The sequence below is a fragment of the Chelonoidis abingdonii genome, chromosome 1 (genome assembly GCF_003597395.2).
Source record: "Chelonoidis abingdonii isolate Lonesome George chromosome 1, CheloAbing_2.0, whole genome shotgun sequence".
Taxonomy (NCBI): Eukaryota; Metazoa; Chordata; order Testudines; family Testudinidae; genus Chelonoidis; species Chelonoidis abingdonii.
This window is the reverse complement of record NC_133769.1, coordinates 19318058-19329320: the sequence shown is the minus strand read 5'-3', so window position 1 is coordinate 19329320 and position 11263 is coordinate 19318058. Positions and strand designations below refer to the sequence as shown.

The 11263-nt window shown below is 39.2% G+C and overlaps 1 long non-coding RNA gene across 1 annotated transcript; it reads right to left on the bottom strand.

The window, feature by feature from the left end:
* Positions 1–271: 271 nt before the first annotated feature.
* On the bottom strand, positions 272–11045 carry LOC116837273 (uncharacterized). The gene is made up of 5 exons (XR_004376660.2): positions 10338–11045; positions 9306–9367; positions 6898–8249; positions 4530–4674; positions 272–3823 (listed from the first exon to the last, which is right to left on the bottom strand). It is a non-coding gene; the product is annotated as an uncharacterized LOC116837273 (long non-coding RNA).
* Positions 11046–11263: the final 218 nt, after the last annotated feature.

The following is an 11263-nucleotide window of genomic DNA, read 5'->3' as shown; positions in this document are numbered from 1 at the left end:
GGAGCACTTATTGAAAATGGTCTTTTCTCAGGAAGCTGACCAACCGCTTCACTACAGCCTACTTAGAATCAAACAAGTATCCAATATTCATAACTTCAAATACAAAAATGATATATGCATACAAATAGAATGAATAGATTCAGTAGATCATGACCTTTACAGAGATATGTTACCTGGTATATGTAGCATAAAACACATTCTAGTTATGTTGCTAACCTACAAATTTCTGAGGTAGGGATGTTTCTTACAGAAGCTGCAGAAGCTTCCTGAGCCCTGGTGAAGTGGGCTCTAATTTGAATGGGTGAATCTAATCTAGCTATTTCATAGCATGATCTAATACACCTAGATACCTGTTTAGACCTACTGGATGAAAGGTCAGGCAATATCCATTCACTATATGACTTCTCATAAAGCCTGATCCTGTTTCATTGAAGTCAATCAAAGCTTTGCTATTAACTTGAATGAGAGCATGATCAGGGCCTTTGGGTGGAATCCAGATACACAGCACAAAATATAGGCGTTTTGTGGGGCAGTGGGAGGTTGCAATCCAACACACCCAACTCACTCACAAGCCATAGACCTGCAACCCATTCCCACCTGATCCAGCCTCTCTGTATCCCCAGTGCAAGAATTCTAGGCCCTGGTATCCCCATGCAAACACAGGTTTCAGAGTAGCAGCCAGTAATTCCTCTCCTGGTCTGCCTCTCGCAATGCCTGTTTATGCTTAACTCTGTTTGGGATTATCAGATCCCTCTTCCTCCTTTGGATGAACAATTTACAGCATGAGGGGCCTTACGCAAGCTCTCCACATCTGGTTAATATCAGATTTAGGAACTGTGATCTATGTTTCACTAAAACTGCAGAAGTATTGTGCACGTATGGAGGGGATATTAAGGGATATGCCTGGGGTAAAGACAATCTAAGTGAAAGACAATAATTCTTAACCACACTTCTCCATAGTTGTGCAGGCTGTTCTTGCTGCCCCTGGCAGTGATAATCTGCATGGATCGGTGACCAAGATACAGATCTATATTACTAGGCTTTTGCTATTGTCTACAGCTAAAAGCTGATCATGGCCTAAATTATGGCTCATAAAATCTGGGTTGCAATGATGGTAGCATGGACTGGTTACAATACACTTGGTATTTACTGTTTCTTCTGTACAATTTTAGTCACCAAAGGGCTTGTTAATTAAATTAAACCAATGTAAGAACCAGGTCAATATCTTCTGAAAAACAACAAAAAGCCGCTTCAGTTAGATTACTGAACAGCTCAGTTTTGCTCATTGAGTGCTATTGATTTTTTGGCAGAGAGAAAGAAAAAGAACAAATAGTAAAAGAAATAAATTAAGCTGCTAGTGATGGAATAAAATACCACACTGGATTATAAAGAATGATGATCTCCAATCCCTTTAAATAGGCACACAGTACAAGCTCGTATTATACAAGCCCTTAGCTGATTGTGTCAGAACCTCACAATAAATGGCTTATTTTCTAATAACTGGAAATTTTGCATTTAATTTTATTCTGAAACTGAAATTAAGGCAATTTTCAGGGGTTGAAATGGGTGCATTGTGCAGTGGTCTCGGCAAAAGCTTTTAGCATGTTAAAAAAAAAAACACAACACTCCGTATTTCTTTACTGATAGCTTCATCACTATAGAACCCAGGCATATTGTAAAGGGGGCAGCTGGGTGATTAAAAACATGGATTCAAATGTTTAATAAAGGTCTTTATTTTAGTCCTCGTCCCTAGCCTGAGGAACTTGTAATAAATTTAATAAAATCCAGTGCATTTTGGAAAGAAATGTAAAAGATGCTATGGAAGGTAAGGGGCCAGTGTAATTTTATACAGACTGCAGAACATGTAGGATTGCAGCAAATAAAAAAAGGGAGGAAAGCAACATCAGTCCTGGTGTGACTGAAACACCATCCACCTTCTTCCTCCAGACCTCATTTTGATCCTCCAATACACACACCAATTTTTTAAACTGTGATTGAATCAGCATTTGGCATTACACATAGGAGAAGGGTGCACTTAGATACCAAGAGCTAGGTGTCGTATAAAATATGTTAGATTGTTTTTACATATGGTCTACTTTTTTTTTTTTTTTTTGCATAAGACACAACTGATCACAATTTAATGTTCTCCAAAACCAGACCATCACATGGGAAACAAAAGACGTAGTTTCTTTGAATGAAAGTGCTTAAATAGAAATTTCACTTGGTCCTGAGTTAAAATACACTATGCCTGTTTTAATCTCCTATGCTATAATTTATTATTAATATAATTTAGTACTTTTCTTCTTTCAATCTCAAAGCACTTTACAAAAGTGGTTAAGTATCAAAATCTCCACTGTCAAAATGGGGTATGGAGACGTTCAATAATCTGCAGGAGGCCACAGAATAAGTCATTGGCAAAACTGGATTGAATCCATCTTTTCTGAAAGCCAGTTCTATATCTTATATAGAGATGGGTGAACTTCAGAAAGTACATTTGTTGTTTATTTGGAGAAGCATCCAAAATGGTGAAATCTTTGCATCATTTAAGACAATGACAACCATCCAATTGACTTAAATGGAGCCAGGATTCCACACTGAATATTTAGCTTATCTGAGATACCGGTACCTCATCGCCTTGGGTCTGCAAAGGTGATTTGAAGATCTGATAGGAATGAGATGAAGAGACATCTGGTCCTTCTTGCTTCTAGTTGATTAAGAAATACTGCAAGAATAGCCTACCTTGTGGCCAGTTTTATTTCTAGTTCTTGAAGAAAGACGGGAGTGGAGAGGGACAAAACATAATTTAAGGGGAATACTAGTCATAACATTTTCAAGCCTCAAAAGATCTTACATAAAGTTCTGACAAAGGTTCAAGCTTTTTTCCCCCTGCTATCGAAGCCAGTTCATCTCTCCTTAGTCTCCAGATGATATCTCTACTTGTAACATCCTTGATTTGGCTCTAATTTACCTTATGTCATAAATCCAAAAGTACAGTAAATATCTCAAAACTTGACAGAATGTGATGATACAAGCCCAGTGAAATTTCAAAACAGCATATAGAATTTACCAGGAGTGGTCAGACCATAAAACTCGTACAGCAGGGAAAGGCCAACTTTTTTTGACTTGGCATCAATGCTTAGCTTCAAGGGGCATGATTCTCCAGGGTGCTAAACATCCAGAGTTCCCACTGATTTCAGCTGGTGTTGAGCATCTTCAGTTCCTCTGAAAAACCAGACCAAAGATTAAAAGGTGCCTCAGAAATACCAAAGACTAAATTAGACTGATCAGTTAGATAGAGGAATCATTTGGTATCAATTATTCATAGGTTCTAAAGTTAGTTATCACTTCATCCTGGTTTTGCTTAGGAGAAAAAAAGTTGCAGTGGTGGAATGGAGGAAAGTAAAAATCCAATGAAAATGGGGACAGAACCATGGAGCTCACATCTTAACAAGGCATGGCAAATCCTACCCTACTTTCATTGCCGCTGTCAGACCACAGTTTGCACAGGGGTGGGGAGAACATATGCTTCACTCTGTCACAGAGTGTAGCAATTAGTGCTCTATCATGTACTCCCCAGCACACTTGGTGCCATTCTAACTGCCACTCTGCTATCTTCACAGCACCCCCACACTCAGATACTCTTCTGCAACAGTACCTAGAAACACTCCCCTGCTGCTGCTAGATTTCAGACAGCCCACAGAGCACTGTGGCAGAGTTTCAATTGTCGGCTCTCAGTTGCATTCATTCTCATTCCTGGTTTGTAAAAATACAATGTGCTGATGTTCTCTTACACTAAGCAACACAGAATTCGGGAGCTCCTCTCCTAAACAAAAATAAACCAAAAAACAAATTGATCCCACAATATTGAATGAAAATATTTGACTTTAATTGTCTTTATTCTGCTGACTGTTAACCTCAGATGTAATCATTGAAGTGTCTGGAGCTATCCCAGTTGAAATGCTCACAAGATTTTTTGTATAGTTTCAATGGAAATATAGTTTTTCTTATGGTATTTGGGTAAATTTGGTCTCAGATTAGATCTGGTATTATTAATATATATAATTTGTATTACAGAAGTGCCTAGAGGCCCAACTGATGTCAACACCTTATTGTGTTAGATGCTGTACATATACATAATAAGAGTCCATGCTCCAAAAAGCATACAGTACCTTATAAATAGACAAGACAAAAAAAGTATGGGAGAAACAAAGTATTATTTACTCCTTTTTATAATACAAGAACTAGGGGTCACCAAATGAAATTATTAGGCAGCAGTTTAAAACAAACAAAAGGAAATATTTTTTCACTTAATGTTAATAGGACTTACGCATGCACAATCAGTCTGTGAAACTCTTTGCCAGAGGATGTTTTGAAGATCAAGACTATAACAGGGTTAAAAAAAGAACTAGATAAGTTGGAGGATAGGTCCGTCAGTGGCTATTTGCCAGGATGGACAGAGATGGTGTCCCTTGCCTCTGTTTGCCAGAAGCTGGGAATGGGTGACTAGGCATGGATCACCTGATGATTACCTGTTCTGTTCATTCCCTCAGGGGCACCTGGCAATGGCCACTGTCAGAAGACAGGATGCTGGGCTAGATGGACCTTTGGTCTGACTCAGTATGGTCATTCTTATGTTCTAATTACAGATGGGAAACTCAGTCACAGAGATGTTACCTGAAATCACACACAAAGTCACAAGAGCCTGGAATTTAACCAAGATCCTCTAAACCTCAATCAAGTACATTAACCAAATAACGCCTCCCCCTCACCCACACACAAAAAACAGTCTTCCTGAAATTGTAAATTTGTGTGAAAATGCAAAAATAAAATAAAACACACCTTATATTTTAAATCTTTCTGTGTCTATAATGTTTGGTTGTAAAACTAGATGAGAGATAAAAAGTTGAAGTCTTATTTTATCTAGAGTTATTTTATTATTATTTTGTATTGATTCTATCTGGGGGAGGTGGGAAGCTGACAAATCAAATAATAAAGGCCTCATTTAAATGATACTTCTATAAAATATGAACTATGACTACATTTGCTAACACTATTTCCTTAAATAACATATTGAATTTTCTGCTGCAGAATCTGATATCAATTTTTAATTCTGCCCTTGCTACAGTATACATTCAGGACTCTATTTGGCATGAAGGTGTGGCTCTGTGTTATAGGGTGGCTTGGGACTGCATAACCTCAGTGGGAGCTTCATAAGCCATCATGCCTTCTGAGGCATAGCTTCATAGCAGAAATAACTAGAGCTGAGTGAAAATTGAAACTTCTGAACCGTGATGATGAAATGAGGGTGAAAAGTCAAAATAACAAACCACTTTCACAGAATGAAAAGTTCCAGAAAAATTCAATTCAGAAATGTCAGAACATTTCCAATCAGTTTGATGTTAAACTGCATCTGACTAAGGTGCTGTGGTGCCTCATGGGAGTTGTAGTTCAGTTACCTCATGCCCTTATTCTTCCATATGGGCCAGGATCTCTGGCCAAACTACATCTTTCATGATACACTGCACCTCTCCTGACAAAGCATGTGATTCAGTGACAGGAAATTCCCTCATGAGAGATGTACTACAGCCAAGGAGCCTGGCCAATAGGAGAGAATGGGGGCATGAAGTGTCCAAGCTACATCTCCTCTGAGTAACGGCGGCAGCTGAGGAAGATGCCATTTCATGTGAAAGTAGCTGAAACTGAAATGTTTTTGTTCAGTTCAACAAACCAAAATGTGTCAGTTTGGGTTGAACCCATAGAAAAATCCAATTTCTTTGAAACTACTTTTCCAGCAGCTCCCATTGGCCCAGAGCAGCAATTTGTGGCCAGTGGGAGCCACAATCGGCCGGACCTGCAGACAGAGCAGGTAAACACACTGGCCCGGCCCCCCAGGGGCTTTCCCTACACAAGCGGCGACCCCTGTTTGAGAAACCTTGTAGACAATTCAAAAGGTTGACCTAATGTATGTTGCCTCCAGCTACATTATTCATATAGCTGAAGTTGCGTAACTTAGGTCGACTGAGCCCTGTAGTGTAGACCTGCCCTTAGAGTGGGAATTAGTTGTGTGTACTAAGTAGTAACTAAACTATAGCATGTTATAGACTCTGGTGGTCAAGAACACATGAGTTTGGGTGCAATGTGGTGCTGCAAATAATTGTGTGCGCACACATACTGTATGTAGGTATTTGCATGCCTGACCTATGGAAAATCCTTGGGCCTGGAGCATACAAGATGCAAAGAATACTACAGAGCTGAGGTACCACCTGGACAGTGGTAGAGACCAAACCGATCTTAAAGGGGGAAAGGCCAGTCTCAAGAGCAATTATATAGGTGCCCAGCAGAACCAAATGTACAATTTATGACGGGCGGTTTATGAGTTGTGGAGAGCTAATTTACATAGCCTTTGGGAGCAATGCGGTTCTTCACTACTCAGAACAGCCAGGTAAAGAAGAGTGAATTTATCATCACCACAGTTGCTCCCTATTGCTCACTATTCACAGCTGTTACTGTAAGAGAAGAGCTAGCCCACATGAAGGCTGCCTATGGCAGTCCCCTGTGACTGCACCACATACATGTGCGTATTCCAGAAGGGGCTACAGTACAAGTATTACCTGCACACACTAAGGACCCCCACCTTTACCCTTGGGTGGACTCAAGGTATAACTTGGCTAATTTAAACACCCCTAACCCTTTCTCAGTTCCTAAGGCTTCAGATAAAAGGCACCTACCCTTACCCTGTTCCTAGGGCTCAGGGCCATCATTACCCTTCCCTGGGCTCAGGGCATAACCTTCTGTGAGTTTGAGGGGCCTTTTAACAGTAACAGAGGCTTACACAGTAATATCCTTAACCTCTGTTTATCACCAAAACAATACACACGCTAAACATACAATACTCACCACTCCCAATAAGGCAAACAGAATTTTCCTGATGGCCAGACAGAATCAGGTTGGCCAGGGATTCCAACTTCTGCATGATACAGTTGGCAAGATGTTGAGATTTGGCAGCTCTGATCCTGGGCTCTGTCCTGGAGTTAGGTTCCAGAGAACTTTCTTTTGGACCCCAGTTTATATAGTTAAACTTGAGTCGTGCTTAGTTATATCTTAACCAATTATTTAAAACTAAAGTGCGACAAAATAATTCTTGAGCAATCCTAACATATTGCAAACCAATTATTTAACCAATCATACCCCACCAACTTCGTTGATTTAAATCTTGCAAAATTAGTTATGCAACAGTCAGAAACAATTAAAGAATCAGAGACCATACAAATAAACAATAGAGAAGTTGGGACCATAAAGGCAAAACAATAGAAGTATGGATTTCACTGTCACAACTGTTGATAAGTGATTCCTTGCCAGACACAAGGCTATGAAAGTTTTATTTAAATATCTTAAGATCTGCTTCTTTATCTGGTAATGGTGGGTATCATTAGGACAGGAGCCCCTTCTTAACTGCCCAATTACATTGTTTTGATATAATTTAGAGGGAATGTGAGGATGTGACTTTCTGCTGCTTGACTCATGGCTGCGGCTGTCCTAATGCCTCAGACCCTACAGTCCCCACCTTTTACCAAAGCCATTATTATTAAAGGAGCTGGTTAAAGGGAGAGCTACAACAGGTCACACTGAATGGCGAGCTGTCAGTCTAGAGGGAGCTTACTAGTGGAGTTCCTCAAGGATCAGTCTTGGGACCAACCTTATTTAACACTTTTATTACAAATCTTGGCACAAAAAGCGGGAGTGTGCTAATAAAATTTGCAGATGGCACAAAGTTGGGAGGTATTGCCAATACTGAGGAGGACCAGAATACCATACAAGAAGATCTGGATGACCTTGGAAACTGGAGTAATAAAAATGGGATGATATTTAATAGCTCAAAGTGCAAAGTCATGCATTTAGGGACTAACAATGAGAATTTCTGCTATAAGTTTGGCACTTATCAGTTGGAAGTGACAGGGCAGGAGAAAGAGCTTAGTGTTTTGATTGATCACAGGATGACTATGAGCCATGTGAACAGACTAGTGTTCCTTGACCTCTGCTCTTCTGCAATATTTGTTTCTGTAAATACAGGAAAAGAGCTCACCAATCCTTTTCTGCCTAATGCAGTATCTCATTTTTTTTTAACACAATATACAACAATGCTAGCAACAAGACAAACAACACAAAACACAAAACACAGTCTTCGTTGTGACAGTAGCTCCATAGTATTTGGGGTTGCTCTTCAGCTGGTGCCAGCTTTTCCTGAAGTTCTGAAAGACAAAAAGAACATTTTTCTATCCTCTTTAAGGGGGCTGCAGATTATTGCTTAAAATACCCTCTTCTTTTTACAAGTCTCCTTGCTGACTGCAGGTAAAACAGAGGAATTATCCCCCATACTTTCCTGTGTTTTTGTTTTATAGACAGGCCAGATTTTATTGGCTTCTACCTTTTAAGGGTTTAGGGTGAATTATCCCACAGTTCACTCATGACATTCAGGAGATGATGTACCTCAGTTTCCCTTTTCATACAGCAGACCAGGTCTGTAATGGTTTCTCTGCTGTGCCAAGTTTACAGTTTATTTACAGATAATAGCTGAAATGCATTATTACTGCAAGGCTTTTTAACATGAGGTATGTTTCCAATTATCATTTCTAGCATGCTTAAAGTTTTTTCCCCAAAACCATATACATTACACATTATTACAAGGTTACTTATTAACATGACATTTATTCCAAAGTTTAATATTAACAATAACATTAGCATCAAACGTATTACAAGTGGGTGTTTATAGGTATCTGGTTATACCATGCCTTTTATTTAGACAATTTGTCTTTGAGGCCAGTGTGTTTAATAACCTCTTGGAATCTTTGCATAGACTTTAATTTAATTATATAATTAGGGACCCCTTTTGTATCTGTCTCCAGATTTCAGCACTGTACACACACAGTTTGTTTTTTCCACGTAGGGTTAAGTTGTCCCTCTTATTCTCAGGCTTGACCCCTTTCCTGGAGCCTTCTTGCTTACAAGTAGTCTGTTTGCTGACCATTATCTGCAACGTCTTTGTTCTACCATCTATAAGCAGATCTTTCCTCCTCCATCAGCTCAGTGATTAACACAGACACCACTAGTTTTTAGTTTTTCCTTTGAGATTTTGAAAAATAAACTAAACAATTTTCTAGCCCCCTTCCATGCTTTCAGTTGTGAGGAATGGAGCCATTTTAACCATGGCCTGTTTTGTTTCGTTGACATTTTTTTTTTAACCTGGTATACTGTTGGGCTGGCCTTTTCCCACAAGGTTCACTGGGCCCATTACACATTTAAAATACCTGTTTTCCCTTGTTTTTCTTTTTGTTTGTCTGCTTTGTTTGTTTTTAAAGCACATAGCAATCTGAAAAAGAAAAACACAAACTATCGTGGCTTTCAGAATTTTAATTAAGTAGCAGGTTTTGTTTACATTTGTTTTACACCTTCTCCAATATATACTACATACGTCACGGGAAAACACACATTTCTTCTATAGTTTAACTTCTATAACAGTATATTGACCATATAGTATATAGTGTGTAATTGTTTATTTTGTACTATTAGAGTTTTCATGTACTCTTATCAAACTAACATTCTGATCACTTAGAGCCACTTTAAGGCTCAGTGTTCTTAACATTGCTTCTTTGTGCATCTCACCCCTGCAGCTCTTATCTGCTATTTTATTCTTTTACTGCAGCTCTTATCTGCTATTTGTTACCAAAAAAAATAAAATAAAATTCGGAATCTCTCCCCAGTCTCCTGGTTCTGACTGCCCATGCCACAGCCACAGACGTGGTCTTCAAAAAGATATTGAAGGTCTTTATAAAGCATTGAGGTACCTCAAGGATTAAATGCTAAATACCAAAGTCAAACAACACTAGTTACATGTGTCTGGCAAAAAGCGTCTGTCAGTTTCACAACTTTGAATGGAAGATTCAAACTGATTGTTAGTGGCATTGTTAGTGGATTGTTAGTTAAAACAAAAACAAACAATTTATCTGTAACCTACAAAACAGGATTTTACAAACCAGGAGTGTTGCTTTAGATCAGTGATGGGCAACCTGCAGCCCATCGTTTGCATGTGGCCCATCAGGGTAATCCACTGTGGGCCATGAGAGTTTGTTTACATTGACCGTCCTCAGGCATGGTCACCTGTTTGCAATTCCTGGCCAATGGGAGCTGTGGGAAGTGGCATATCCACCCTTACCCTTCTGTGGGCTCAGGTCCTAATCTTCTGTAGGTTTGAGGGGCCTTTTACCAGTGAAAGAGCCTTACAGAGTAATATACTTAACCTCTATTTATTAACAGTTATCAAAACAGAATACAACCCTCACCAGTCCCAATAAGGCAGACGAACGTTTCCTGACAGCCAGGATCAGGTCATCTGTATGCTCCAGCTTCTGCACAGTGTGATTGGAAGGTGTTGAGGTCTGGCAGCTCTGATCTTGGGCTGTGTCCTGGAGTTAGAGTCCAAAGAACTTCCTTCTGGACCCTAGTAATTAAACTTGAGACCTACTTAGTTATACTTTAACGAAACATTTTAAACAAAAGTTCTACAAAATAGTTCTTTGACCAATCCTAACATATTGTGAAACAATTCTTTAACCAATTTTACCCCCACCTTAGTCAATTTAAATCTTGCAAAATTAGTTATGCAACTGACAAACAATTAAAGAGACCATACAGATAAACAATAGAGAAGTAGGGTCCATAAAGACAAAACAATAAAGAAGTATAGATTTCACAATCATGACAGTTGTTAAGTAGTTCCTTTCCAGACAGAATGCTATCAAACAAAGTTCTCTTTAAACATCTGCTTCTTTATCTGGTGATGGAGGATACCATTAGGACAGGAGTAAGTTCTGAACAGCCCAATATTACATTGTTTTGGTATAATTTAGCGGGAATGTAAGGATGTGACTTTCTGTTTCTTGGCTTATGACTGCTGCTCTCCTAATGTGACTACAGAAAAAAGGCCTCAAACCTTACAGAAGGAATTTGCTGAACAGGTTGCCAGCCACAGCAGAGCACTGAAGGAACATCCAGAAGTTACCTTAATTATTAAAAAGAACAGGAGTCCTTGTGGCACCTTAGAGACTAACAAATTTATTTCAGCATGAGCTGTCGTGAGCTACAGCTCACTTCTTCGGATGCATAGAATGGAACATCTGAAAAAGTGAGCTGTAGGTCACGAAAGCTCATGCTGAAATAAATTTGTTAGTCTCTAAGGTGCCACAAGTACTCCTGTTCTTTTTGCGGA